The sequence below is a fragment of the Pipistrellus kuhlii genome, unplaced genomic scaffold (assembly GCF_014108245.1).
Source record: "Pipistrellus kuhlii isolate mPipKuh1 unplaced genomic scaffold, mPipKuh1.p scaffold_m20_p_3, whole genome shotgun sequence".
In the NCBI taxonomy this organism is placed as follows: domain Eukaryota; kingdom Metazoa; phylum Chordata; class Mammalia; order Chiroptera; family Vespertilionidae; genus Pipistrellus; species Pipistrellus kuhlii.
Genome location: NW_023425529.1, coordinates 100356076 through 100379569, shown reverse-complemented (window position 1 = coordinate 100379569; position 23494 = coordinate 100356076). Strand labels below are relative to the sequence as shown.

At 39.0% G+C, this 23494-nt stretch overlaps 1 protein-coding gene across 6 annotated transcripts in view; it reads left to right on the top strand.

Moving 5' to 3' along the window:
- NBEA (neurobeachin) overlaps positions 1 to 23494 on the top strand; it is a 798235-nt gene that overhangs the window by 525118 nt on the left and 249623 nt on the right. The window lies entirely within an intron of this gene.

The window sequence follows — 23494 nt, the reverse complement described above, 5'->3', positions numbered from 1 at the left end:
TAATTTACAAAGAGGGAAACAACTTACTCAGTAAAATATGGCAGTCATAAAATTTTCTGTTTAAAAATAAATAGTATGCATATGATACAACTAGATAACCAATTACATTATAATTTTCATTTGTTCTCAGCATATTTTTAAATTTATGCTTTCCCTAGAATTCAATGTCTTTCATATTTTTAAATAACAATTTGAAATAAATTCCAGAAAAATATAAATATGTCATCTGTTTTAAGCGAGTTTTTTACTATGACATATACGTGCAACAATGGTGTAATTTTCTATATTCAATTCCATAAACACAGATTGCATGTTATGTGACAGATATTGTGTTAATGAAGAAGATAATGCTGTCTTTCAACTGGGAGAAACAGACTTCTAAACATATGTATTCAAGGTATTATAAATGTTGCAATTAAAGAGATCCCCAGGAAATTATGGAAATCTATAGGCAAGACACTTAGTTCAAACAAAGGTTGCAAAGACATAGTCTTCATTGTCTAACAGATTTAAATCATCACCTCTGGTTTATTCACTCAGCTAGTCTAGTAGGAATTTATTCTTATTCATCGTTAAATGATATCCTAGGACTATAAAAGAGTCAGTATGCCTCCAGAAAGTGAAAAATGTGTTCCATATGTTAACTAAATGTGACATAAGCAGAAACACAAATGTCAGCTGACTTACCTATTGAATTAAAAGGCAGAACAAATGATCATATAAAACTCTCTTATTAGTATGTTTTTGTGCTAGAAAATAACTCAGTGATATTTTAGAGTATTATGCTTTGTAAACTTCTTTTATAAAGTCATTAATTGCCTTTGTTGAATATGCACTGCTTTTGCTGGTTTGTTCTGCAAATATATTTAAAATAATAATTGGTAGGTATTAGATTGTTTCTCAGTATTTAAAAAAAAAAAAAAATTATGCCCTAGCTGGTTTTGCTCAGTGGACAGAGCATCGGCCTGCAGACTGAAGGCCCCAAGTTAGATTCCTGTCAAGAGTACATGCCTGGGTTGTGAGCTCAATTCCCAGTAGGGGGCATGCAGGAGGCAGCCAATCAATGATTCTCTCTCATCATTGATGTTTCCATCTCTCTCTCCCTCTCCCTTCCTCTCTGAAATTAATAAAAATATATATTTACTATAAACACATTAAATAAGATGTAATTTTAGGTGTTAGTGCTAAAATAGATGTTCTACCATGATTAACATATTTTGTCTTCAAAGGCTTTCTGTTTCTGTTTCAGACTATTGTATGCTGAATTTTACCAAAGATTGGTTTACTCAGATTTGAAAATATTAATGTGCCTTGTTAAGCATCTGTCTTATTTTTTATAGTAATACTATGAGGAAACTGGTGCACTCGGGATCATTGGTTACTATTAATCTCAGTCTAAGGATGGATTATGGTTAAGAAGTCATCAGCAGGCACAAAGAGGCAATTTCTTCAGCACAGTGAACTTTGTAGTATAAAATTTTGGCTTATAGGATGTTTATAATCGTTGTGTGTGTGTGTGTGTGTGTGTGTGTGTGTGTGTGTGTGAATTAAGGAAAGCAGGAATAATGCTGAAAGTTAAATTCATAACTCTTGAAGTATGTACTCTACAAGTTGGTCAGGTGATACTTTCCTAATTTAAGCAAAAATGATTCTATAACTATTTTCAAGCAAGAAAAGTTTTTTAAAATTTTAGAGGATCACATAATATATTTGGCCATTATCAATATTCTCTGCATGGAGTTGAGGGAGATGGTGACCATCAGGAAGATAGTGAGGGAGAGAGTGTGAGAGAGTGAGGAACCCAAAGAGGAGACTATAGATGTGTGTGGTGTGTGTGTGTGCATGAGCTAGGGACAGTTAGATTCTGCAGGTCGTACAAGGGGCTGCCAAACCGGGCAGTCTTAGACTGCGGAACTCCCGCGCACAAATCAAATACCTCTGGGCTGTTGGTGCAGGCACGGAGACCATGCCATCTTGAGAAAAAAAACTAGGATCCTGGTTTCAGACACAAGCCAGGACTCTGCAGCCACTGGGGACAGAAAACTGTGACCACAGCTTCAGACCAACAGACAGCAAGAATCCAGACTTCCTGTTAGCAGATTTCTGTGAGTTCAAGTAACTATCCCCCTCCCCGCTGCCTTCAGATAGCACCATTGTAACTGATAGACCCGAACCTTGCCCAAGCTGCAACACTCCGCCCCTATGGGGAACTTGAGCTTGAGAGCACACAGGACACAGCTCCCTTTGGGACTCGGCCCTGCTTCAGGAATTTGAGCTTGAGAGAACTAGAGCACGGACCCGCAGTGCTACTACTGGAATTTGAGAGACTAGAATCTGCTCCCTGCAATACAATTGGGCAAGCAAACCCGAAATCCCTGCAGGGCAGCAGAGCCACCTGACTTTGATTCTGGGCAAGTGCACAGGCATGCCACAGAGCTATTTTGCAACCCAGTCCCCCATGGTAACCAGGACGCAAATTCTCCCCTCAAGAAGCAGTGAACACCACTGACTTGACTCTGTTTCTTACTGTGTGCGCCTGGAATCCTTGACTCACAGCTCATTTACACTAAGAGCCAGTGACTCCAATTCTTGGTGCATGTGCACACAGGAACTCTGATCCTCAGCGAGAAGCCACACGAGGCAACAAAGACTCTGACACTTTATTCTTGGTACATACACAGGGAAACTGACTCCTGGCACGTGCTATAGGACTCATTTTCGACACAAACCAACAGTGTGGTACAGGCAGGGTCCCTGATTCTAAATGCGAACACAAGCCACACTGAACGCTGAGAACACTGACCCTGGGCAAGCCTGGATCCCACCAACCCACGGCAGCTACACGTCCTAGGTCAGAGCACTTTAGTGAATCTCAGTTGGTGCGAAGTTCCTATGGCACACAGCCCAGGTCAACACAAATTGAAGCTTGAACCTTCTGGTGATAGTCAGAATGGGGAGATGACACAATCCCCAGAGGAAAGAAAATGAATAGTCACCAAGAAAGGAAATTAGTGAAATTGAAGCATACAACATGACCGAAAAAGAGTTCAGAATAATGGTTGTGGAATTTATACATCAGATGGATGAGAAAATCAACTTATGAAAGAATTAGGAAGAAATGAAAAGTGATATAGCTGCAATCAGAAATACCATGGAGCTGAAGCCTGTTTGGCTCAGTGGTAGAGCGTCAGTCTGCGGACTGAAAGGTCCCAGGTTCGATTCCGGTCAAGGGCATGTACATTGGTTGCGAGCACATCCCCGGTAGGGGGTGTGCAGGAGGCAGCTTGTTGGTGTTTCTTTCTCATTGACATTTCTAGCTCTCTCTCTCTCTCTCTCTCTCTCTCTCTCTCTCTCTCTCTCTCTCTCTCTTTCTCTCTGTAAAAAATCAATAAAATATATTTTTTTAAAAAACAACAAAAAAACACCATGGAAAGTTTCAACAGTAGACTAGAAGAAGCAGAGGACTGAATTAGTGAGTTAGAAGATCAGGTACAGAAACAAGCCCGTTCTGAACAGCAATTGCAGGAAAAAAATTAAAAAGCAGGAGGAGAGCCTAAGGAAGCTTTGGGGCAACATAAATCGAAGTAACATATGTATAATAGGGCTGCCAGAATGACAAGAAGAACAGCAAAGATTAGAAAATCTATTTAAAGAAATAATGACAGAAAACTTTCCTGATATTGGAAAGAAAAAAGTCACACAAGTACAGAGTCCCAAGCAGGACCAATCCCAAAAGATCCACACCAAGACATGTCATAATTTCAATGGCAAATATAAACGACAAATAGAATCTTAAAGGCAGCAAGAGAGAGACAGGAAGTTACCTACAAAGGAACACCCATCAGCTTATCAAATTATTACTCAACAGAAACACATCAAGCTATTATAGAAGGGAATGGAAGGAGGTATACAAAGTGTTGCAAAGCAAAGGACTGAATCCAAGAATATTCAATCCATCAAGACTATCAATCAAAATTGAAGGGGAAATCAGGAGCTTCAAAGACAAAAAAAAGGCTAAGGGAGTTTATCACCACCAAACCAGCAATGCAAGAAATGCTAAAGGGAATACTGTAAAAAGGAGAAATAAACAGGTAAGAAGGAACACAGACACCAATAGATATGACTACAAACAAATACCTTTCACTAATAACTTTAAACCTAAATGGACTAAATGCTCCAATCAAAAGACATCCAGTGGCTGAATGGATAAAAAAAAATAAATAAATAAATAACCCATATATATGCTGTCTGCAAGAGACCCACAGAACAAGAGACTCAAACAGATTAAAAGTGAAGGGATGGGAAAATGTCTTTCAGGCTAATGGAAATTAAAAAAAAAGCTGAAGTAGCAATACTTATATCTGACAAAATGAACATTAAAGTAAATACCATAACAAGAGATAAGAAAGGCCACTTCATAATACTAAAAGGATTGATACAAAAAGAGGATATAACCCTGATAAACATATATGCACCCAACACAGGAGCACACAAATACATAACAAAACTTGTAGAAGATATCAAGGGAGAGATCTACAACATTACAATCATAGTAGGTGACTTTAATACACCACTGACATCACTGGATAAGTCATCTACACAAAAAATCAGCAAAGCCACAGCAATTCTAAATGACTCACTAGATCAGATGAACTTAATTGACATCATCAGAATATTTCACCCCAAAGCCACGGAATATATGTTCTTCTCAAGTGCACATGGGACATTTTAAAAAATAGACCACATATTGGGTCACAAGCAAAGTCTCCCAAAATTCAAGAAGATTGAAATCGTACCAAGCATATTCTCAAACCACAATGCCATAAAATTAGAAATAAACTACAACAAGAACACTCAAAAAAATCTCAAACACTTGGAAGCTGAATAGCATGCTATTAAATAATGACTGGGTTACCAAAAAGATCAAAGAAGAAATTAAAAGCATTGTGGAAATTAATGACAACAAAAGCACAGCAACCCAAAAATCTATGGGACACAAGAAAAGCAGTCCTGAGAGGGAAGTTTATAGCTCTACAAGCCTACCTCCAAAAACAAGAAAAAATGGCAGTAAATAATCTACAACTCAAAGAATTAGAAAGAGAGCAACAAGAAGTTGTTGTGAGCAGAAGGAAGGAGATGATAAAGATCAGAGCAGAAATAAATGATATAGAGACAAAAAAACAAACAAATGAACAAAAAGCAAACAAAGAAACAAACCATAATACAAAAGATAAATGAAACCAACAGCTGGTTCTTTGAAAGGATATATAACATTAATGAACCTTTGGCCAGGCTCACCAAGAAGCAAAGGACTCAGATAAGCAAAATCTGAAATAACAACAGAACCCATGGAATATAATGGATTGTTAAAAAATACTATGAACAACTCTACTCCAACAAACTAGACAACCTAGAGGAAATGGACATATTCCTAGAAAAATACAACCTTCAAAAACTCAATCAGGAAGATTCTAAAAGGAACCAGCAATACATCAGAAAGATCATACACCATGACCAAGTAGGATTTATCCCAGGGATGCAAGGATGCTACCATATCCACAAATCAATAAATATGATACATCACATAAAGAAATTGAAATATAAAAATCACATAATCATATCATTTGATGATGAAAAAGCATTTGACAAAATCCAACACCCTTTCCTGATAAAAATTCTCAACAAGGTGGGAATAGAAGGATCATACCTCAATATAATAAAAGCCATATATGAAAAACCCACAGCCAACATCATACTCAATGGGCAAAAACTAAAACCATTTTCCCTAAGAACAGGAATAAGACAGGGATACCCACTCTCACCACTCCTATTTGACAAAGTACTGGAAATACTAGCCATTGTAGTCAAACAAGAAGAAGAAATAAAAAGCATCCAAATTGGAAAAAATGACAGAAAACTTTCCTGATATTGGAAAGAAAAAAGTCACACAAGTACAGAGTCCCAAGCAGGACCAATCCCAAAAGATCCACACCAAGACATGTCATAATTTCAATGACAAATATAAACGACAAATAGAATCTTAAAGGCAGCAAGAGAGAGACAGGAAGTTACCTACAAAGGAACACCCATCAGCTTATCAAATTATTGTGGAATATAATGAACAACATAAACTGAAGAACAGGGACAGATCCAGAGGCACAGAAGCATCCATCAGACTGCCAGACCTCAGAGGGAAGTTAGGGGAAGGTGGGCGAAAGGAGGAGAGATCAACCAAAGGACTTGTATGCATGAATATAAGCTTAACCAATGGGCATGAACACTAGAGGGGTGAGGGCACGAGGGGGGGTGAGTTGGGTCAATGGAGGGATGAGGACACATATGTAATACCATAATCAATAAAGAAATTAAAAAATAAATAGAAACACCCAGGATTTGGGTAATTTTATAAAAATTTATGTATCTTCTATAATTGAAACTTTGTAGCCTGGAGTGGAGGCCTGAGCCGGCCTTGGCTGCAGAAGCTTGGCTTCCTCCATCACCCAATGCAACCCTAGCCTCCTGATTTTCCAGCTCAGTGGCTGCCACCATTTCTGCTGGGATTTATTTATCTTCTACAATTGAAACTGTGTACCCTTGAGTGAAGGCCTGGGCCGCCAGGGTGTGGGGAAAGCTTGGCTTCCTCGATTGCCAGGGAAACCCAAATCTCCCTCCTGCTCTCTGTGGCCCCAGCCATACTCGCTCTGATTGGCTGGTGGGCAGGGCTGGTGGGTGTGGCAGAGTGATGGTTAATTTGTATATTACTCTTTTATTAGATAGGATTAGATTTTTGATGGAATCTTTAGGGTTTTTCATGTACATTATCATGTCATCTGCAAATAAGGACAGTTTTACTTTTATTTTTATCATTTATCTTTATTATTGAAACCTTAAAGCATTTTAATTATTTGAAACCCAGGGAATTATCCTGAATTAGAGCCATCTAAGATTTCTGCAGCATTTCCCCCTTAACTACCTTCTCCTCCACGCAAAGACACGCCTCTGCTTTCTTAATGCCTAATAAAGCTTTCCTGGTATTCCAAAACAAAGTTCCAACTTTTTCATACTCTTCACTAATTAAAGTTATTGAGATTAAAGCATCATATTCTTTTAATTATATGGGGAAATAATATAAGTTCAAAGTAATAATAAATAGTTTAGGTATGTTTAACTTACTTTGGCAGTGAGTTGTTTTCCTACAAAATTTATCACTGTAAAAATAATTGTAAAAATTTACTTCCCTATATTTTTGTCTGAATACTTTTTTGGAATGATATTCTTTTGCACTAAAAGTAAAGGATTTCCAATGTTCTTTCTTCTAAATAATGTCAGATTTTAAGTTTACTAATTTTACAATGATTTTAAGTTTTACTAATTTTTCCACATTTATATCCTAAAATAATAATCTCTTACATGTTCCAAAAACAAATTGAACATATGGTTTCCAAGTAACTGAGGTTGGGGGAAATCCATATTTTCTTAATATTAAACTAAGTTGAAAATATTCAAGTGATTCTAAAATACATTATAACTCACGTATACTATTTTTTGCCAATTCAAATTCATCAATTACTTGTAACGAGGCCATTTTTAATTAACTTCAACTCTTTGTCCCTACACCAGTAGATAGGTTGGAGCAAAAGTAGGTTTACAGTTTTGAGTGGGAGAAACGGGGTTTATTCTTATATTATTATTTATTAATTGTTATATTATTAATCCACTAGAGGGCCAATGCACAAAATTTGTGCATGGTGGAAGGGGGTCCTGTGGGATGGAGCCTAAACTGGCAGTGGGACATCTCTTGCAATCTGGGACCTCTGGCTCCTAACTGTTCACCTGCCTGCCTGCTCTAAAGATTCTGCCTGCTGGCCTGATCCCCCTAATTGCCCTTCCCTGCTGACCTGGTTGCCCCTGTTAACTTTTTTTTAAACCTTAATCCCCTTCACACACAATTTTATTTGACTTCCTTATTGTTTTCTCCCTCTCACACAATTTTCCTCTCTTCTTTATGTAACACTTTTTCCTACTGACTCATCATTTATAAACTTTTCTTTCCTCCTTATTTCCTAATTCTGTTCCATCATTCTTCTCATCTTTCTCCTACCTTTCCTCCCTCCCCACATTCCTTCGGTACTCCTCTCTCTTCCCCTTTTCCTTCCTTCCCATCTTAATTTTTTTCTTTACTTCCTCCTTTGGACCTGTTTTGCTTCCTCCCCCATTTCTTCCTTCCTCTCATTCTCCTTTTAAGCTCTACTGGTCCCCTTTAAAACTCTTCTTCCCTCCCTCTTTCTCTCTCATCCCAACTATACCATATATTCTTCTTTACTTACTTCCACTGTTTTAATATATACCATGTTTCCCCAAAAATAAGACAGTGTCTTATATTAATTTTTGCTCCCAAAGATTCGCTAGGTCTTATTTTCAGGGGATGTCTTATTTTTCCATGAAGAAGAATGCAGTACACATTTATTGTTAAATGAAAATAAAGGAAATTTATTACCTGTATACGGTACGGTAGTATGGTAGTTGTCAACACAAACCAGACAAACTGTGAATCCTACAGTATCAAGAATTTACTCATTTATTCAATGACAATCATGTCATCGTCTTCTGGGACATCATCATAACAATCCAATTCCTGAATTTCCTGGTGAATTTCTTGTGACTCCATTTCTTTCAGAATCAGTGGACCAAATCTCTCGTTTAGCTTAGGGGGGGCCTTATTTTCGGGGGATGCCTTACATTTCACTCAGAAGGAAATCTATAAGTAGGTCTTATTTTCGGAGGATGTCTTATTTTCGGGGAAACATGGTATAACTATCTACCTGCCTAATTATTCACTATCATTTATCTTTTTTCTTTTCTGACTCTTACTTTTAAAATCTGTCCCCAGTACACAACTATACTTGCTTTTCATTATAGCTCCTACAGTTCACTCAAGGTCCTCTTTCCTTCTTTAACTCTGCTCTGTACTGACTCCTTTATAAAGTTCTTCCCTCCCTCCCTCCTTTCTTCCCCATCTTTCCCTCTCCTCCCTCACTCTTTTACTCTTTTTACAGGCTAATTAAAAATTCTATGCTTTTAATCCATTCATCTGCTGATGGGCTCTTAGGCTGTTTCCAAATCTTAGCTATGTTGAATTGTGCTGCTATGAACAGAGGGTGTATATATCCTTTCTGATTGATTTTTCTAGCTTCTTGGGATATATTTCTAGAAGTGGTATTACTGGGTCAAATGGGAGTTAGTTTTTTTGAGGAAACTCCATACTATTCTCCAAAGTGACTGCACCAATCTGCATTCCCACCAGCAGTGAGTGCAAAACGTTACTTTTTCTCCGCATCCTCGCCAACATTTGTCGTTTATTGATTTGTTGATGATAGCCATACATATACATAATGGAATACTATGCTGTATTAAAAAAGATGGAACTGGAGAGCATTATGCTAAGTGAAATAAGCCAGTCAGAGAAAGATAAATATTACATAATCTCACTCATCTATGGGAAATAATGAACAACATAAACTGTTGGACAAAAGCAGATTTAGAGACAGGGAAGCATCGACCAGACTATCAACTTCAGAGGGAAGGTAGGGTAGGGTGGGGGTAAGAGGGAGAGATCAACCAAAGGATTTGTATGCATGCATATAAGCCTAACCAGTGCACAAAGACAACAGAGGTTGAGGGCATGAGTGTGGGGGTTGGGAGGTTGGGAAGATAATTCGGGGATGAGGACAAATATATAATATCAATACCTCAGTCAATAAAGAAATAAACATGAAAAAAAATTCTAAGCTTTTTGCCCTATCATAGTACTGACTGTTTTACTTTCTGGGCCCTGTAGCCGCCTCTGTTTGGGCACTTGGGCCCCTCTCCTACCAGCTTTGAGGGCCCGAGTGTGGATGCAGCTGTCTGGCCTACTGTGGCCTGTGCCTCCCCCTTTCAAATTGGGGGAGGGTCCAGCTGGCCAGGCCAGCATCCATCGTGAGGACTGCTGCGTTACTATGCACTCATGTGCATTTATGCACATGCGAGGCTTTTCTCCCGTTGAGTGCTGAAGGTGGGTGGGACATGGAGGCCTTTCCTGTGTCCCCACCCCCCTCCAAACCCCTCTCTGGCGTGCCCACTCCCATGCCTGGAGCAGCTCTCCATCCGCTATGTTGAATTGTGCTGCTATGAACAGAGGAATTCACAGGAGACGGGCGTGCTTGTGCAGGCATGGTCGAGGCCCAGCTTGTCCTTGGGGCGCATTCTGTCCAGAATGCGAGCCCGTCCGGCTTGGGCAGGGCAGATGAGTGGATGGACGGCTGGAGAGAGCCGCTGCAGCTTCCCTGTGGTGTGAGGGTCACAGTGATCTCCACGGTGGCGGGAGGAGGCTTGAAGGTTGGGTTGTGCCCTTGGAGGATAGACCAGCATCCTGTGCATTGCAGGGCCTCCCTATGAGTCTGCGGCAGTGGGATCCCCACATTGCTTACCCCGGTGGCCTGTCCAGGTCCACAGCCTAACCTTGACGTCCACCGTCTGTTGTTGCTCCCAGGACCTTTCTTTGTGTTGGGTCCACACCCTCTCGATTTGCATGCACAACCCCTATTGGGGGTCACCGCAAATGCGTGCACACCCCCCCATTGGTGTTTGCATCCCAAGAACTGGCCTTATGCCATGCGAGTGTCGCCCATCAGCCCCCTCTCTGTGTCAGGGGGAGGTTGGTGGCATCCCCTAGCAGAATGGTCTTGGGTGGGGCACAGTGTTGTGGGGGTGTTTGTCAGGCTCCTGGTGCCTGAGGCAGCGAAGCAAACCTCATGCAAGTCCCACTGATACGCATGCAGCCTCCTGCTGGTCTGTCAATATGTAAATTGGGCACTGCTGGTGGGAATGCAGACTGGTGCAACCACTGTGGAGAACAGTGTGGAGTTTCCTCAAAAAACTGAAAATGGAACTCCCATTTGACCCAGTAATCCCACTCCTAGGAATATATCCCAAGAAACTAGAAACACCAATCAGAAAGGATATATGCACCCCTATGTTCATAGCAGCACAATCTACAATAGCTAGAATCTGGAAACAGCCTAGATGCCCATTAGCAGATGAATGGATCAAAAAACTATGGTACATCTACACAATGGGATACTATGCTGACATAAAAAAGAAGGAATTCTCATCATTTACAGCAACCTGGATAGAACTAGAGAACATCATGCTGAGTGAAATAAGCCAGTCAATGAAAGAGAAATACCACATGGCCTCACTCATTTATGGATATTAAACTGAAAAACCAGAAGTCAGATATAAAGACAGTAAAGCAATAAGCAGACTGTAAAATTACAGTGGGGAGAGTAGGGAGATCTGGGGGAGATAAGAGATCAACCGAAGGACTTGTATACATGCATATAAGTACAACCAATGGACAAAAAACTCTGGGGAGGGAGGGGCAATGTTAAAATATGTACACAGATGATAATTTAATAAAAAAAATCAAAAAAAAGAAAAAAATGTAAATTGGTCATTACTGTGACACCTTTAGGATCATTTGCATATTACCTCTTTATTATATAGAAATGAACAATTATTAATCCACTAGAGGCCCAGTACACAAAATATGTGCATGGGTAGGGTCCCTAGGCCTGGCCAGCAATCAGGGCTGATCAAGGCCTTCTGGCTGCCTGCAGGGGCCTTCCTTTATTATATGCTGCCCCCTGGTGGTCAACTCATGTCATAGTGAGAATTGAACTCCCAGTCTCCTGGTCAAACTCCCAAGGGAACAATTGCATTATATATAATATATAATATATAATATATAATATATAATATATAATATATAATATATAATATATAATATATTATAATATATATCCAAACCATATATATATGTATATATATACACACATGCCTTTTGTGTGTATATATAATATATATATATTCCTTTTTGTTCTTTATATTGAAAATTTAATTGCCTTTTAAAAATTTATCTTTATTGTTGAAAGTATTACAGATGTCCACTTCCCTTCCTTATTGACCCCCTCCCCTAAGCCTGCACCACACTGTTGTCTCTGTCTATGGTTTATGCATATAAGGTTTTTGGTTAATCTCTCCCCCACTCAGTCCCCTCAGCCTTCCCACTGAGATTGCTCAGTCTGTTCCATGCTTCTATGTCTCTGGATCTATTTTGTTCACCCGTTTATTTTGTTCATTAGATTCTACATATGAGTGAGATCATGTGATACTTGTCTTTCTCTGACTGGATTATTTCACTTAGCATAATACTCTCCAGGTGACTCTACAACTGTCTCAAAGGGTAAGATATCTTTTTATTTTACAGCTGCATAGTGTTCCATGGTCTAAATGTATTCCAGGAATTGTTTATTTTTTATTTTATTTTTTTGGTATAGCAAAGGTGGAGATTTATTTTTTCTCTTTGTTTTATTGTTTAAAGTCTTATAAATAGTAGTATATAGATCTCTTTTTTTTCCAACTGACCTTCCCCCAGGCTCCCTGCCCCCCTCCCCCATGTTTTATGCCCATTGCTTATGCTTATATTAAGGTTACCAGATGTCCCGATTTTTAACAATTTGTCCCACATCCCGCGGTGTTTTAAAAAAGTACTGATTTTTTGAAAGAATGCACGACAAGCTAGGGAACTGCGGGAGAACGGGAAGGGAATATATAGTTTTTGGCGGCCATGTGACTATTTAGCCAGCATATGAGTTTTATATTATTTTTGTTAATTTTATTTTGTTAAACTTTAATAATAACAAATAATTGTTGAGTACTGATTATTGAGAACTGCTTATCAAAGTTTGCATTGTTGATCAGTTGTTAGAATTGTGGAATATGCACTGTCCTTACCAGGAAGTAATGCTGCGACTGAACACGTTTTTCCTATGGTAAATAAAGTGTGGACACCAGAAAAATCACAATTAAGTGTTGAGACTTTGAAAGCCATTTTATGTGTGAAATATAATTTTACAAATTCTTGTGGAAAATTTCATGATTTTTTAAACAATAACAGCAATCTACTAAAAAAAATCACTCAAATGAGAAATATGCCAAAGAATAAAATAATAATATACATAATTTTTATTTATTATATTTGTAAAATGTTCTTATGTTGAACTTTAATATATTACAATATTATTTTTGCATTCTATAAAAATTTTTGTTGCTCCGTATAGACCAAATTTTTAATCAAGAAACCCCCATCTCCCCCCGGTTAATGGTGTTCCGCTTTACCAATGTTAAAATCTGGTCACCTTAGGTTATATGCATGCATACAAGTCCTTTGGTTGATCTCTTACCTCAACCCCCCAAACCTTCCTGCTGTAATTTGACATCTGTAGAATGCTTCTCTGCCTCTGTACCTATTTTTGTTCATCAGTTTATAATGTTTTTATTATCCATAAATGAGTGAGATTATGAGGTATTTTTCTTTCACTGACTTGTTTATTTCACTTAGCATAATGCTCTCCAGTTCCATCCATGCTATTGCAAATGGTAAGAATTCCTTCTTTTTTTTATAGCAGCATAGTATTCCATTTTGCATATGTACCACAGTTTTCTAATGCATTCATCTGCTGATGGGCATTTAGGCTGTTTTCAAAGCTTAGCTATTGTAAATTGTGCTGCTATGAACATAGGAGTGCATATATCCTTTCTGATTCATGTTTCTGTTTTCTTGGAATATATTTCTACAAGTGGTATTACTGAGTCAAATGGGAGTTTCATTTTTAAATTTTTGAGGAAACTCCATACTGTTTTCCATAGTGGCTGCACCACTCTACATTCCTACCAGCAGTGCCCCAGGTTCCTTTTTCTCTGCATCTCCTCCAGCACTTGTTGTTTGTTGATTTGTTGATGATAGCCATTCTGGCAGGTGTGAAATGGCACCTCATTATTGTTTTGATTTGCATCTCTCAGATGATTAGTGACTTTGAGCATGTTTTCATATGTCTCTTGGCTTTCTGAATGTCCTCTTTCAAAAAGTATCTACTTAGATCCTTTGTCCATTTTTTGTTTGGGTTGTTTATCTTCCTTTCATTAAGTAGTATAAGTTCCCTGTAAATTTTGGTGATTACACCCTTACTAGAGATAACATTGGCAATATGTTCTCCCATGCAGTGGGCTTTCTTATTCTTTTGCTGATGGTTTCTTTTATTTTTTATTTTTAAAAATATATTTTATTGACTTTTTACAAAAAGGAAGGGAGAGGGATGGAGAGTTAGAAACATCGATGAGAGAGAAACATGGATCAGCTGCCTCCTGCACAACTGCTACTGGGGATGTGCCCACAACAAGGAACATGTCCTTGACCAGAATTGACCTTTGAGTCCACAGGTCGATGCTCTATCCACTGAGCCAAAACAGTTAGGGCTGATGTTTTCTTTTGCTGTGCAGAAGCTTTTTATATTTTAATGTCAACCCATTTGTTTATTTTTCTCTTTAGTTTCCATTGACCTAGGAGCAGTATCAATGAAGATATTGCTTCAGCATATATCTGAGATTTTGTTGCCTGTGGATTCCTGTAACATTTTTATTGTTTCCTTGTAATGGCATTTTTAGGGCATTACATTTAAGTGCTTTATCCATTTTGAGTTTATTTTTGTGTATGGTGTAAGTTGGTGGTCTAGTTTCATTTTTTTGCATGTGTTTGACCAAATTTCCCAGCACCATTTATTGAAGAGACTGTCTTGACTCCACTGAATGTTCTTGCCTTTTTTGTCTAATATTAATTGAGCATAGTGATTTGTGTCAGTTTCTGGGTTCTCTAGTCTATTCCATTTGTCTATAGGTCTGTTCTTGTGCCAGTATCAAGCAGTTTTTATAAAAGTGCCTTTATAATACATTTTATTATCTGGTTTTGATATCCCACCTACTTTGTTCTTTTTTCTCAGGATTGCTACAACTATTTGTTTTTGGTTTTTGTTTTTAGTCCAGATTAATTTTCAGAGAATTTGTTCTAAGTCCTTGATGTATGCCATTGGTATTTTAATGGGACTTGCATTGAATTTATAGATTGCTTTGGGTAGTATGGACATTTTAATTATGTTGATTCTACCAATCAATGAACATGGTATGTTCTTCCATTTGTTCATTGTACCTCTATCTCTTTTTTTAGTGTTTTGAAATTTTCTGAGTATAGGTCCTTTATTTCCTTGGTTAAGTTTATTCTTAGGTATTTTAATTTTTTTGTTGCAATGGTAAATGGGATTGTTTTTTTTAATTTCTCTTTCTCTGAGTTCATTATTGGTGTATAGAAAAGCCATAGACTTCTGGGTGTTAAATTTGTAACCTGTTACCTTGCTGAATTCATCTATAAAGTCTAGTAGTTTTTTGATGGAATCTTTGGGGTTTTCTATGTACAATATCATGTCATCTGCAAATAAGGACAGTTTTATTTCTTATTTTCCTATTTGGATGCCTTTTATTTCTTCTTCTTGTCTGATTACCATGGCTAGTACTTTCAGTATTATGTCAAACAGCAGTGGTGAGAGTGGGGATCCCTGTCTTGTTTCTTTTCTTAGAGGAAATAGTTTTAGTTTTTGTCCATTGAGTATGATGGTGGCTGTGGGTTTGTCATATATGGCCTTTATTATGTTGAGGCATGATCCTTCTATTACCACCTTGCTGAGTGTTTTGATCAAGAAGGGTTGTTGGATTTTGTCAAATTTTTTTTTGCATCAAATGATATGATTATGTGATTTTTATCTCTCAGTTTGTTTATGTGATGTATCACATTTATTGATTTGAGGATATTTGTACCATCCTTGCACCCCTGGAATAAATCCCACTTGGTCATAGTGAGTGATTTTTCTAATGTAATGCTAGATCCTATTTGTTAGAATTTTGTTGAGTATTTTGGCGTCTCTGTTCATGAGGGATATTGGCCTGTACTTCTCTTTCTTTGTATTGTCTGTATCTGGTTTTGGGATTAGGGCAATGCTGGCTTTGTAGAAAAAGTTTGGAAGTGCTCCTTCCTCTTGAATTTTTTGGAATAGCCTGAGGAAAATATGTTTTATTTTTTCTTTGAATATTTGGTAAAATCCATTGTGAAGCCCTCTGGTCCAGGGTTTTTTATTATTGGAAGTTTTTTTTAAAATTATTATTACTGCTTTAATTTCCTCCATAGTTATCAGCTTTTTCAGATTTTTTTATTTCTCCTAGTTGAATTTTGGAAGGTCCTATTTTTTTAGGAATATGTCAATTTCTTCTAGGTTGATCAGTTTGCTGGAGTAGAGTATCTCATAGTATTTTTATGATTCTTTGTATTTCTGTGGGGTTGATTGTTATTTCACCTCTTTCATTTCTGATTTTGTTTATTTGAGTCTTCTCTCTTTGCTTCTTAGTGAGCCTGGCTAGAGGTTCATCAATCTTGTTTATCTTTTCAAAGATCCAGCTCTTGGTTTCATTTATCTTTTGTATTGTTATTTTGGTCTCTATTTCATTTATTTTCGCTAGGATATTTATGATTCCCTTCCTTCTGCTCACTCTGGGCTTTTCTTGTTGCTCTCTTTCTAATTCTTCAAGTTGTAGAGTTAGGAGGCTTATTATCAGTTTTTCTTGTTTTTTGAGGTAGGCCATAATGCTATGAACTTCTCTCTCAGGATTGCTTTCACCATGTCCCAGAGATTATGGATTGTTGTGTTTTCATTGTTGTTTGTTTCCAGGATGGGTATTATTTCTTCTTTGATCTCTTTGGTAACCCACTCATTGTTTAAAAGTACATTATTCAGCCTCCAATGTTTGGATTTCTGTGACTGTTTATATTGTAGTTGATTTCTAATTTTATGCCATTGTGATCTGAGAAGATGCTTGATATGATTTTAATCCTCTTGAATTTGGAGAGACTTTGCCTGTGTCCCAATATGTGGTCTATCTTTGAAAATGTCCCATGTAAGCTTGAGAAGAATGTATATTCTGTAGTTTTAGAGTGGAACATTCTAAAGATGTCGATTTAGTCCATTTAATCTAGTGAGTTATTTAGGATTGAAGATTCTTTGCTAATTTTTTGTTTAGAGGATTTATCTAGTGATGTTAATGGGGTATTAAAATATCCTACTATGATTGTGTTGCTGTCAGTTTTACCCCTGATATCGTCCAGAAGTTTTTTTTTAATGTACTTTTGTGCTCCTGCATTGTGTGCATAAATGTTTACCAGAGTTATATCCTCTTTTTGTATTGATCCCTATAGAATTAGGAAGTGGCCTTCCTTGTCTCATGTTATGGTCTTCACTTTGAGGTCTATGTTTTCAGATATAAGTATTTCTACCCCAGCCTTTTTTTTTTCATTTTTATTTGCCTGATAGATCTTTTTCCATCACTTCACATTCAGTCTGTGTCAGTCCATTGTTCTGAGGTGAGTCTACTATAGACAGCATATATATGCGTCATGTTTTCTTATCCATTCAGTCATCCAGTGACTTTTGATTTATGCATTAATCCATTTACGTTTAATGTTGTTATTATTAATAAGTACTTGTTTGTAGCCATTTCTGTACTTTATGCCTGTGTTTCTTCCTCCCTTTCTATTTCTTCTTTTTACATCATTCCCTTTAGCATTTCTTGCATTGCTATCTTTGTAGTGATAAAATCCCTTAGCCTATTTTGTCTATGAAGCTCCTGATTTCCCCTTCAATTTTGATTGATAGTCTTGATGGATAGAGTATTCTTGGAATCATTCACTTTCTCTGCATCACTTTGTATATCTCCTTCCATTTCCTTCTAGCTTGATGTGTTTCTGTTGAGAAATCATTTGATAATCTGATGGGGGATTCTTTGTAGGTAACTTTCTGTTTCTCCCTTGCAGCCTTTTAGATTCTCATTTGCCATTATAATTATGATGTGTCTTGGGGTGGGTTCTTTTGGATTCATCTTGCTTGGGACTCTCTGTACTTGTGTAACTTCTTTCTTCCCCATATCAGGGAAGTTTTCTGTCATTATTTATTCAAATAGATTTTCTAATCCTTGCTGCTCCTCTTGTCTTTCTGGCAGCCCTATTATAAGTTTGTTAGTTCGTTTTGCATTGTCCCAAGGCTCCCTTAGGCTCCCCTCCTGTGTTTTACTTTTTTCTTTAGTTGCTGTTCAGATTGGGCTTGTGTCTGTATCTTATCTTCTAACTCACTAATTCGGTCCTCTGCTTCTTGTAGTTTACTGTTGATACCTCCCATGGTGTTCTTGATTGTGGCTATATCACTTTTCATTTCTTCCTGATTTTTGCATAGTTGATTTTTTCATTCATCGGGTATATGAACTGTACAACCATTACTCTGAATTATTTTTTTGGCATGTTGCATGCTTTCATTTCACTTATTTTCTTTCTTGGCAATTCCTCATTTTCTTTTCTCAGGGGATTATTTCATTGTTTACCCATTCTGACTATCACCAGAAGGTTCAAATGTCAAGTTGTAGGGGTCTGGGCCCTGTGCAGTGGGAGTGCCACTGAAGAGCTCTGACACCAGATGTGTGGCTGCTGAGCGTTGGTGGGATCCGCACTCACCCAGGATCAGAGTATCTGGCAGTTAATGTGGCCTTGTGTGCACACCTAGAATCAGGCACCCGGACTGTGCTACGCTTGGACAGAGACCCCACTGGCATGTGCCAAAAATCTGAGTCCCCAAGTATATGTCAGAGTTAGAGACCCCCTGTGTCCATGCTGAGAATCGAGTATCAGAGTCTCTGTTGCTTGGTGCAGCCTGGGGCCAAAAATCAGGATCCCTGTGTGTTCAGGCATTAAGAATTGGGGTCACTGGCTCGTAGTGTGAATGCAGTGGGAATCAGGAATCCCAGGAGCACATAATGAGAAACAGAATCAAGTCACTGGTGCTCAGTGCTGCCTCTTGTGCAGAGAATCAGGGTCCCTGGTCTGCTTGGAGGACCGGGTTGCACAGTTGCACTGTGTTGGCAGGAGGTCCACTCCTGTCCTGCAGAATACAGCCTTTCATATGTGCTTGCCCTGAATCAAAGTCAGGTGGCACTGCCGCCCTTTGTGGGTGTGGAGTCTGGTCATGCTGGTGTGCACTGCAGGAAACAAACTCCCCATATCCGTGAACCCAGGTTCAAATTCAGGGCAGCCGCCTATGTGGGAATGGGGTCATGTTGTGGGGAAACAAACTCCCCAAGTTGGCGCACCCAGGCTCAAATTAAGCACAGCCTCCCTGTGTGAGTGTGGGGTCTGGTCATGCAGGTGTGTGCTGCTCAAAATCAGTGCAGTCTTCCTGTGTGGGTGCAGTGTCTTGTTGTGGGAAACAACTCCCCAAGATCGCATACCCAGGTTCAAATTCAGTGCAGCCTCCCTGTGTGGGCATGGGGTCTGATAGCGGGAAACAAACTTCCCATGTCTAGGCACCCAGGCTCAAATTCAGGTAGAGCCACTGCTGCCAATATGTGGTCAGGAGGCCTGTTTGCACAGAGAGGGTCTGGCAGTTCCTACTCCACTGCCATAGGCCAGCAGGGAGGGGGATTGGCTCTGTGACTCACAGAAATCTGCGGCTGGGGTGCCTGAGGTCTTGGTATCCATGGGTCTGCAGCTGTGGTCGCAATTCTTTTATCTTAGTAGTTGTGGGGTCCCTGTTTGCAACTGAGACCAGATTGGGTAGTGGCAAGACTAGGATTCTAGTCTCAAGCAGTTCTGTTCTTCAAGATGGTATGGTCTCTGTGTCAGCGGTGTCCTCCCTGGAGTGTTTGCAGTGGCCTCCAGGTTTCACTGTCTAAGACTGCCTGGTTTGGCAGCCCCTTGGAAGACCTTCAGGATCTAACTGTCCCTAGCTTTCTCTCTCTCTCTCTCCCTCTCTCTCTCTCTCTCCCTTTCTCTCTCTCTCCCTCTCTTTCTCTCTCTCTCTCCCTCTCTCTCTCTCTCTCTCTCTCTCTCTCTCTCTCTCTCTCTCTCTCTCTCTCACACACACACACACACACACACACACACACACACCACATCCACACACTCCTCTATCAATTCCTCACTCTCTCACACACTTTCCCTCCCTACCTCCTTGCTGGTTGCCATCTTCATCCCCCTCCCCCCCCCCCAGTTGTTGTTTTTTTAATTCATTCATCTACTGATGGGCACTTGGGCTATTTCCAGACCTTCACTATTGTAAATTGCACTGCTATGAACATAGGGATGCTTATATTTTTTCTTATTAGTGTGTCGGGTTTCTTAGGATATATTCCTAGAAGTCAGGTCACTGGGTCAAATGGCAGTTCCATATTTAATTTTTTTGAGGAATTTGTTTAGTGGCTGCACCGTCTGCATTTCTACCAGCAATGTATTAGGGTTCCCTTTTCTCCACATCCTTGCCAGCATTTATGGTTTGTTAATGGTAGTTGGCCAACAGACATATGAAAAAATGCTCAAAGTCACTAATCATCAGAGAGATGCAAATTAAAATGACAATGAGGTATCACCTCACACCTGTCAGAATAAATTGCCTTTTAATTGCTAGAATACTATTCCCCCTCCCCCAAAATGATTAATTCCTGGTGTCTGAGAAAAAAGGAAAGCAGCCCCTGACCTCTGGAAAATGGCCTGGCCCTTAAAATGGAGGCCTTGGTATTGTTGGGAATTGGCATGGAGCTCATAACTAGACCATGGTGTTCTCATTTTGGACATAGCCTCACAGAACACCAACATCAGACAAGGTCACGTGATGATGATGTGAGGCAAAAACAACCAGACAAAAACAAGTTCATTCTGCATACTACCTAAATATTGAACATCTCCTCATCTGGCTAATTATATGAGTGACTGCTACTTCTTTGCCAATTGCAGCTGCTTTGATCTAGTTCTCCCTCCCTTTAGATAAGATTTATTAAGACACCCAATCAGAATTATCCCTGCTTCCTGACAGAGTCCAATCCAGAATAAAGTCTTGCTTCCTTCCTTGAACCCTTCCCAAAATCATTTAACTAAAGCCCAAATCCTATAGGAAGTTCTTCCAACACCCACTTGCTAAGTCACACCATTTCCTATGTCACCCTTGTTGAAATGAGCAACAAACCCAATTTTTTAAATCACAGATGTGTTTCTGGTGGTTTTGGGGCAAGAGGATATTCTCACATTCATAGCTGAAAATTGTGAATATTGAACTATAAATTGAATGTAAAATAATTTTGTAAACTATAAAGTTCTATTAAAAATTTGATGTATTAAGATTTCTAGGCTAAGAATTTTGTTTTCAGTAAATTCATCCAAACCCATAAGTGTTTTTTTAACATTCTACTTTTAAAATATATTTCATGAATAGTTCCCTTCTCAAATATAAAACATATGTTATTTTCTACTCTAGGTTTACCATCTCAGTGGATTAAAGACTCTATGGTTCTAAAGAGAATTTATTTTTTAAAGATTCTTTGCATTATGCTTGGAAATTGACCTTTGTTTTAATTCAGATTTTAAATTAGCATTAAAATGAAAAGTTATATCCCTATTCTTCTTTCAAAAATAATAATGGATCAGGATTTCTTAAACATTATATTCCCAATTCAAAAATGTAAATGATTTTTCTTTTTCTTTAATTACCACTTTAAATGATGTAGCTTTAAATTATTATAGGCATCAATAAGGGGAGGAGGTTTTGTCCCATCCATTTGTTTAACCATACTTTATTATTTGTCAGTATATGCTTTGTATTTTATTTTTTATTGCTATAGCATTGATTGGATTGAATACATCTACATTATATTTTGATAACATTATATTTTATCCTTTTATTGCTATAGTAGTGATTGGATTGAATATACCTACATTCATGTCCCCTGTCTCACTACAGTAATCAAAGTTAAAGGTTAAATTTTTACCAATGTATCTTCTAGAATAGAACCTGCTGGATCACCATTGTTCTTGCATCCAGAGATGCTGCCCCATTGTAACCTTTTTTTTTTTTAAGGTATAGAGGCTTTCAAATATCCACATATTCCAGATGGAAGGTCTACTGGTTTGTGATTGTGCATTACGTAAATATCTTCATATGAGATCCCTAAAATCATGAGGCTCTCCCAAACGGGATTAATGTATAATCCCCTCTCTCTATTGCTGTAGTGGATTAACTCTGCATTCTCTCTGTGACTAGTTTGCTTCTTGAAGACTACAACAAAAAGACTCAGTGCTCTTTAAACATGGAATTGGAAGTTGTAATTGAATACTAGTATTTCCAAAGGACAAGGGTAAAAATGACACACTATTAAAGCTGAGTATTTTATGACATGTCTTTCTTAAAGAAGGATCCTTTTGAAGCCCTTTTATAAACCCCCAGAAAATAGCAATTCAATAAAATAAGATTGGAGTAAAATCAAAAGGTAGTGCAGTGTCCTTTCAGAAACACAGAGAAACATGTAGAGAAAAAAATGTGTTACCTGTTAAAAGTCTACAGAACTGTATTTGAAATTCATAATATATTTTAGTAAATCAGTGTGTATGCTTTTCATAATGTGTTTATGATATATTTTCAGTCTTTCCAATTTAATTGTTTGGATCTGTTGAATTACTTTTTAAGAGAAAAAAGCATTTGCTTTTTTTTTTTTTTACCATTCTTGGACTCTAATTGCCAGAAAACTCTATTAAACCAGAAATCACTATCTTCCTGTGTTTACAATAGGGACTTTCCTAAGGTTTTATTTAGCAAGGCCCAAGGATGAATAAGAAGATATTTTGTTTCTAATGTGAATCACATCACCTCCTTTCTCACCTTGTCCTAAACAAAAGTAAACCTGTGTTTCTCCAGAAGGGAAATCGCAGAGTGGCATCCGAAGAGGTCCTGGAAGTTTAAGGGTTAAGGGAGCCGGTTGGATGCCCCTGGCTTTGGGGATTTTGAGCGAGGCTTGGGAGGCAGGGGCGCCTGTGAGCGCCATACCGACTCTCCAATGAACACAAAGGAGGGCCTGGGGAATAGAAACCCAAACCCACTTGTAATCATACAAGAGATTCAGGCATAATTACTTGAGCAACCTAGATTAAGATTGATGAGTCTTTAAAGTGGCGCTTCAGATCGACCGCTTTGCCCTTTGGAAAGAAAAACCTCATGGAGCCAAGGTGGACCCCTGACTCCGCTGGCTCAGAAGCGGAAGCTGCCGGCCGAGACCCCAGCGGGCCCCCCTGCGGGCTCGGGCGGGGAGAGAAAGCCATAAAATAAACGAAAGGGTTTAGTGTTAGCGACCTGGCAGGCAGTCACGGTCCAGGGTGTAGGCTGACACCGACACAGTTTGCTCCACAGCCACCCTTCTGAGCGCGGCTGCCGCCGGCCTAGTCCTCCCGGGCCTCCGGCGGCAGGAAGGCCGGCTTTGTGCGGCCGCGGCGGATGCCTGCGAGCCGGGCCCGCCGGCCGCCTCCCGGCCCGCGCGTGGCCGTGGCCGTGGCCGTAAGAGCCTCAGTGTCCACGGGGGACCCTCCTTTTTATCGCTACATTGCTGTTATTGTGACTCCTTGCAAGGGAGGGGATAATGGAAGGGAACGTAATGCGTCCTTGCTACAGAAGAACAGGCGTCATTTCTGATTTCCTTGTCTGCAGTCGAGCTA